Source organism: Marmota monax, unplaced genomic scaffold (assembly GCF_021218885.2).
Source record: "Marmota monax isolate L192 unplaced genomic scaffold, Marmota_monax_Labrador192_F-V1.1 WCK01_AAM20220418_F8-fsc00065, whole genome shotgun sequence".
Taxonomy (NCBI): domain Eukaryota; kingdom Metazoa; phylum Chordata; class Mammalia; order Rodentia; family Sciuridae; genus Marmota; species Marmota monax.
This window is the reverse complement of record NW_026694038.1, coordinates 7,989,751-7,995,750: the sequence shown is the minus strand read 5'-3', so window position 1 is coordinate 7,995,750 and position 6,000 is coordinate 7,989,751. Positions and strand designations below refer to the sequence as shown.

Sequence of the window (6,000 nt, the reverse complement as noted above, 5' to 3'; positions counted from 1 at the left end):
GCCTCTGTTCTCTGCCGGTGAGGTACCCTGGTCATCAGTCATTGGTGTCTCTAGGCGGGGTTTTTGGTTTTAAACCCGGCTGCCAAATAGCTAGCTCATCACCTGTGTCACTACAGGGTACACGCACAGAAATGCACAAAGCAGAAACAAAAAAGTGTTCCTTATGAGCCAGATATAATTTTTGCAAAACGATAAAACCAGAAGAAAGTGTCTGAAATAGTTTTCTACCCTCACCTTCCTGGATCCTGGCACTTTGGCAGCGGTGCTCTCCTGAATCCCAGCTGTCAGAAACAAAACAGGCTGCTTCCTTCCTTCCTTCCTCTTTTCTCCCCCCCCCCTTTTTTTTTTCCTTTCCGTTCCTCATCTTCCTTCTGTTTATATTCCTTTCTCCGGAGTAACAGGTTGGTTAATTTACATTAAAAAACAAAAAATAAAGGGTTTTTTTTGTTTGTTTGTTTTGTAAATTCTAACTCAAATGCCTGCAAAGTAACCTATCAACCATTGCCTTGTTGCACGATAGTCAGTACTTGTAAGTAAATTGTTAATCAAAGACAGCTCACCAAAGCTTGTTTTAAAGGGAAAAAAAAATACATTTTTTTTCCACTGAGTATTTTCTAAGTTTTAGAATGTTCCTATGCTTATATCTCCACAATGACTGTCTTTTTAAATGTTTGAATGTTTTCATTCAAATAATAAGCAATGGAGCAATGTTTTGCACTTGAATATTATTGCTCGCGTACTGAGCTTTCTTGAGCCTGACCTCTAAATTTGCCTTTTACTTTTCACCCCAAGGCTACAGGAATCCCATCTTGAGAAATTCATGGGCGATAAGGGGTGAAAGCGGGTCTCGCCTCAGTAACTCCTCTTGGCCTGTCGACTAAAGTGTTCCAGGAGACGTCTGGGGAACAGGGGAGCCCAGAGCCCTAGGGTCCGGCGGGGCGCGGCGGTGACCGCGGGCTCTGGGGCTGGCCTTCGGAGGGGCGGGCTGCGCGCGGTCCCGGCTCCGAGGCGGGGCGGGACGGCTCGGGTTACTCGGAGCGCTGCTGCGCGCCGCGCCTTCCCTGACCGGCCGGCGCCTCCTCCTAGAGCCGCACCGGGAGGCAGCGGCGCGGCGTCCAGGCGGCAGCGGCGGCTCCGCCCAGGGCAGCCCCGGGCAGCGCCGGCCGGTGAGTGTGCGCGGGCGGCCGCGGGTCGGGGGAGCTCGCTAGGGTACCTCGGGCTCTGCGCCCTGGGGGGAACGGGCTCCGAGCGCTGACTCCACTGATGCCCACCCGACCTGGGCTCTGGCGGTCACCGCCTCTCCTAGTGGGTCTGTCCCTCTGCCTCGGGCTTTACCTTCAGGCCTTTCTCACTCCTCTAAAACTAATAGCCCACAAATTTGACTTGCCCACACCTTGCGGGGATAAAGTCTCAGGATGTGCTTTCCCTTGCTTTCCCTAACTGGTTCCTTTACCCTCTGCAGCTGCTGCGGAGAGATTTTTACTAGACGTTTGCCCCTCGAAGTCCCTTTGGTTCTAACCCAGCTCTTCGCTGTTTACAGTTTCGTGTTCCTAATTTCTCATGCGCCCTGACCCTTGCTTCCAAAATATTGTCATACTTCATACTTGCCCTGCTGTGGCCAGAATCGAGTCCCTCTTAGTTCTAGCCTGTTTGTAACAAAATCCAGTTTAACAAAACAAAAAACGTTCAGCGATTCCTTTATTTAGCCTTCTCTCTGGAGCCCAGCGCTGCCTCGGGCTGTGTCAGAATGGGTTCTACTGGCATTTGACTCCCTGGGCAATCCACGGAGGGTAAACCGGTTTGAGACCGGGCCCCTCCGCACATCACACGACACTGCTTGACCCCTTGCTTCGACTAATATGCTAAAAAAAAAAAATATGCCCTGAAAGTTGGTATTGGTTTCCTGCCTAAAAATTCATTGCCCTCCTTGTAGCAGGTGCTCTACCATAATAGTGGCTCTGAGTGTTTGAAGGTAGCAAAGGCAGTTATCAGGAAACCAATTTACTTGTATTGATTATGCCTGGTTGGGTACGTACTGGGGACCGGACCCCCAAGGAGACAAGCCGGACATTCTCAGTGGACTTTAAAAAACTGCAAGGATCTACTGCTGTGGAGAAGGCCACCACCAGATACATTGTGAGGAGGGGGAGATTCTTTTCCTGGTGTGATGAATACGGTGGGCTGATCTAGAGTCTAGAATTTTTAAAAAACTTAATGAAGACTCTTGTCAACAGCAGCAACAAAAAATGGAAAAGTTTGGAGGGGTTGCTGAGATTCTGCTTTATCTTATTTGAAAACTGGGAACAATGTGCATTATATTTAAACGTATTTACTAAAGTTAGCTTAGGGCCTAACCCAGAATGAAAATGGAATGGGGTTTGAAATATGCAATAGGAAATGCACATTTCCTTTTGGAAATGAAATTTGAAAGACCTTTTTAAATTTTTCTTGTGGTGCTGGGAATTGAACTCAGGGCCTTGCACCTACTAGCACTACCTCTGTGCTGCAGCCCTAGCTGAGATACTTTTTGCCAGGTGATCCAATTGCTGTAGGGTCCTATTGTTTTGTACCAGAAGGGACAAGAGGGAGGAAAACGAAATTCAAACTAATTTGCATTAGAAAAAAACTTAGGGTAAAGAATTCCTGGGTAGGGTTGCTATGGCTGATATCAAGTGCACTGTTGGAAAGTGTTCTAGTTTGTTAAGTAACACCTGAGGTCCCAGTTCTGTTGCATAGCATTTCTTTTTTCTCTCTCTCTTTAACTACTCTGAAACTATACAGAGTTACAGGTTCCTCATTAATTTATGAGCGATACCAAAAGAATTTACTCAATCCAGTAAGTATGTGAGTGCTATCTGTGTAAAAGGCACGTGGCTAAGAAATGAAGATTGAAAGATTGGGGAAATTTCTAATTAAAACAGTGGGCTGATACAGGTTTGTAGCACCAGTTTGATTGAAAATCAAAATCAGTTGAGTTTTCATCTCATTTTCAATGCCTTGCATGTCTTCTGGTGGGCATTTTATTTTATAGTAGCAGCTAGTCTGCATTTTAGTTAATTCCAAAGTAAGCAGTTTTCTCAGAAATATAAATAAGAAGACACATCCATTTCTCCTGGTGTTTGAATTACCATTAAATTAATACAGTTAAAATCAACAAGAAAAGTGATGAAATGATGGTTTTCCTTTCTTTTGCTTTCAAACTAGTAAAATCTTATATGAAGGAAGACAGAATAAACATGGATAACTTTAATCCTCTGGGACCTCCCAAACCATCTTTTATCTAAGTCCATTCTTTTGGAGAATGGACCCAATTTCATTGAATCTTTTAATTCTTCTTTTGGACAGTAGTTCCAGAGGACAATTTCATAAAATCTTTCATTTTAGGTACCAAGAATGATGAATATTATTATCTACTGCTCAACTCAACCTTTGAAAACCAATTTTATTGTAGGGGACTTTGAGAGAATAGACAGGTCTTTTTCAAAATCTAGCAAAAAGTAGGGATTTCATCTCCAGAAAAAAATGCACACCTATTCAAAATGTTGGACACCTTTCAGAGGATTCCTCATATCAGGGTTAATAGATCTTGCTTTATAAGAGGGCAGATAGATAGAGGAAAATGAGAATGAAGAGGCATGTGGATAAATCCACAAACTGAGTGTATTATTCTACTTACACATGAAATAAATACCTGGCCTCTTGTGTAAGTGTTCTGGATTATCTGTGAAAGACTAAAGACACTTTAATTATATTAATTTTTAATTGCTATTTTAATTGATATTTAAAAGATCAGCTCTTTTTCTTGAATATTATACCATTCTCACTTTTTGTATTTTGCTGTTTTGAGTGCCAGGGATTGAACCCAGGGACACTCTACCACTGAGCTGCATCCCCAGCACTTTTTGTTTTTATTTTGAAAGTTTTTGCTAAGTTGCCCAGCTGGCCTCAAACTTGTGATCCTCATGCCTCAGCCTCTGGAGTTGCAGGGATGTGCTCACTATACCTAGCTTTATTTTTAAATTTTTCTTGCTTTTCTCAAGAAAAGTAGTTCTAAGATTTGTTCCCAGTACTAGTGTCCTATTTGGGGGAACAGTTTCTCACACATGATTTTCTACCCTTGACTTACTAAGTATGGGAATGGTTGAATTAAAAAATCAAGGAGTCCATCTCCCTCAAACCATAGCAGTTCACCTTTAGGAAGATTTATTTGTCTGTTTATTTATTTATTCAATTTGTATTTATTTTGTAAGTATTAAAGTCTATGTAAACCACTGTGATAACAGTAGCTGTATCTTGGAGTGGGTTGGAATTAGGAATTAGAAATCAATGAACATTTAGGCATGACTTCTAAGAACAAACCAGCAGTTGCTGTGTTAACTCTCTTTCTTCTTTACCCAGGGAAGGAGTAAGCTGTCCCTTCAACTCTCAGCCCCACTAATCAAGGTTTCACTGAACTGCACTGAGCTCCCAGCTGGGGATTCTGTCCCCTGCCTCTTGTACTGCACATTGGATCTGGGTAAGTAAAGGGCCTCCTGGAACTAGTAAAATGAGACAGTGGGACATAGGTAGTGACAAATTTAATCTAGATCAAAGGGATCCTTAAATCTCCAGAGGTGTGATTCATACACCACTATTTGGAAGAAAAATATAAAAGAGAATGCCAAAATCCTCATACCTTATCCTCACCTTTGAACTTAGGTCAGGATCAGCTTAACTGATCCTGATATATAACTTAGATATCAACCAGACTTGGTTGACCTTATTCTTGACTGGCAATTTGTGACTGGTAATCAAGTCTAGAATATTATTGGTAGATGTTTATCGGATGTTTAAATTCATGGAGATCATGGCTTTAATCCAGGCCCTTCTAGGCATGGGTAGCTAGGCATATGATCTTGGGCAAGTCAGTTAAATTCTTTGGACCTTGGTTTTGCTATGTATAAAAGTAGGCTGGCAGCTGGGCGAGGTGACACACACCTGTAATCCCAGTGACTCAGGAGGCTGAGACAGCAGGATTGCAAGTTCAAAGCCAGCCTCAGCAATGGTGACACTCAGTGACGCTCTGTCTCTAAAAAAAAGTAGGCTGACATATGGTACCTGTGTTTCTTAGCTACTAATATGTAGGCCTATTATGCTTTCATCACCTGAAAGTTTACTTGGAAAAAAAAAAAAAGATTTTGATTTAATTGGACTAAGGTAGGCCCAGACATCTTTTAAAAGTTCCTCTAGGAAATAATAATATCCAGTCAAGATACAGAATCACTGGGTTAAATAATCACAAAGAACCAATTCTGAGATTCTGTAATCTTAGGACAGAAAGCAGACCCAAAAAAATCTGTTACATATTATGTCACCCTTGCATTACCTACACTCAGGGTAACCAAGCCTGAATTATGCCCTGTAAGCAGCAGTCCAGACCAAGACATTTCAGTGAGTTCAGAGAAGGGACTGCTCCTTTTCACCACCCAGAGTGCTTTGAGTTTTCAGCTCCTGGTGCATTTTGATGGGCTGAATTGGATGTAACTCTGCCTATCTAAAATGATCCTCTGTTCCAAAAGTCCCCCTGGGACGATTACATCTCTTTTCTAGGTATCCAGTCCAGCGTTTAATAGCCTCTTGAAATTGTCTCCTAGAAGTGATCTGTGACTTGTTGGGGTAGGGAAGAAAGGTGTCAACAAGGGATAAGGATGATCACCTTGATTGTAGCTGAAATGTGAGCTAAGATCCTCAAACCTTCTCAAGTAATCAGACTATCCAGTTACCAGAACTGGGAGAGAGAAAAAAAAGAGCACATTGTTTACTTACTTGTTCAGGGCCTAATCTTGTTGTGGTTACATTGAAACCTCTATAGATGCTCATACTTAGAAAACTATTCTTGCTATAAAGATATAAGTTATTAAAGTGTAAATCCATGATCTTTGTCTTTCCTGCTCTTTGTTTCTCCTTCTACATATCTGAAAATACCTCAAAGGCATGTCAGAGAGAAGGACATGAGTTGAC

At 42.3% G+C, this 6,000-nt stretch overlaps 1 protein-coding gene across 1 annotated transcript in view; it reads left to right on the top strand.

The window, feature by feature from the left end:
- The first annotated feature begins 1,073 nt into the window (after positions 1–1,073).
- Positions 1,074–6,000, top strand: part of Slc26a5 (solute carrier family 26 member 5) — a 50,282-nt gene continuing 45,355 nt past the window's right edge. The window contains exons 1-2 of the mRNA XM_046464139.1: positions 1,074–1,166; positions 4,399–4,516. The gene's annotated coding sequence lies outside the window, so the exon portion shown is untranslated. The remainder of the gene's footprint in view (positions 1,167–4,398; positions 4,517–6,000) is intronic.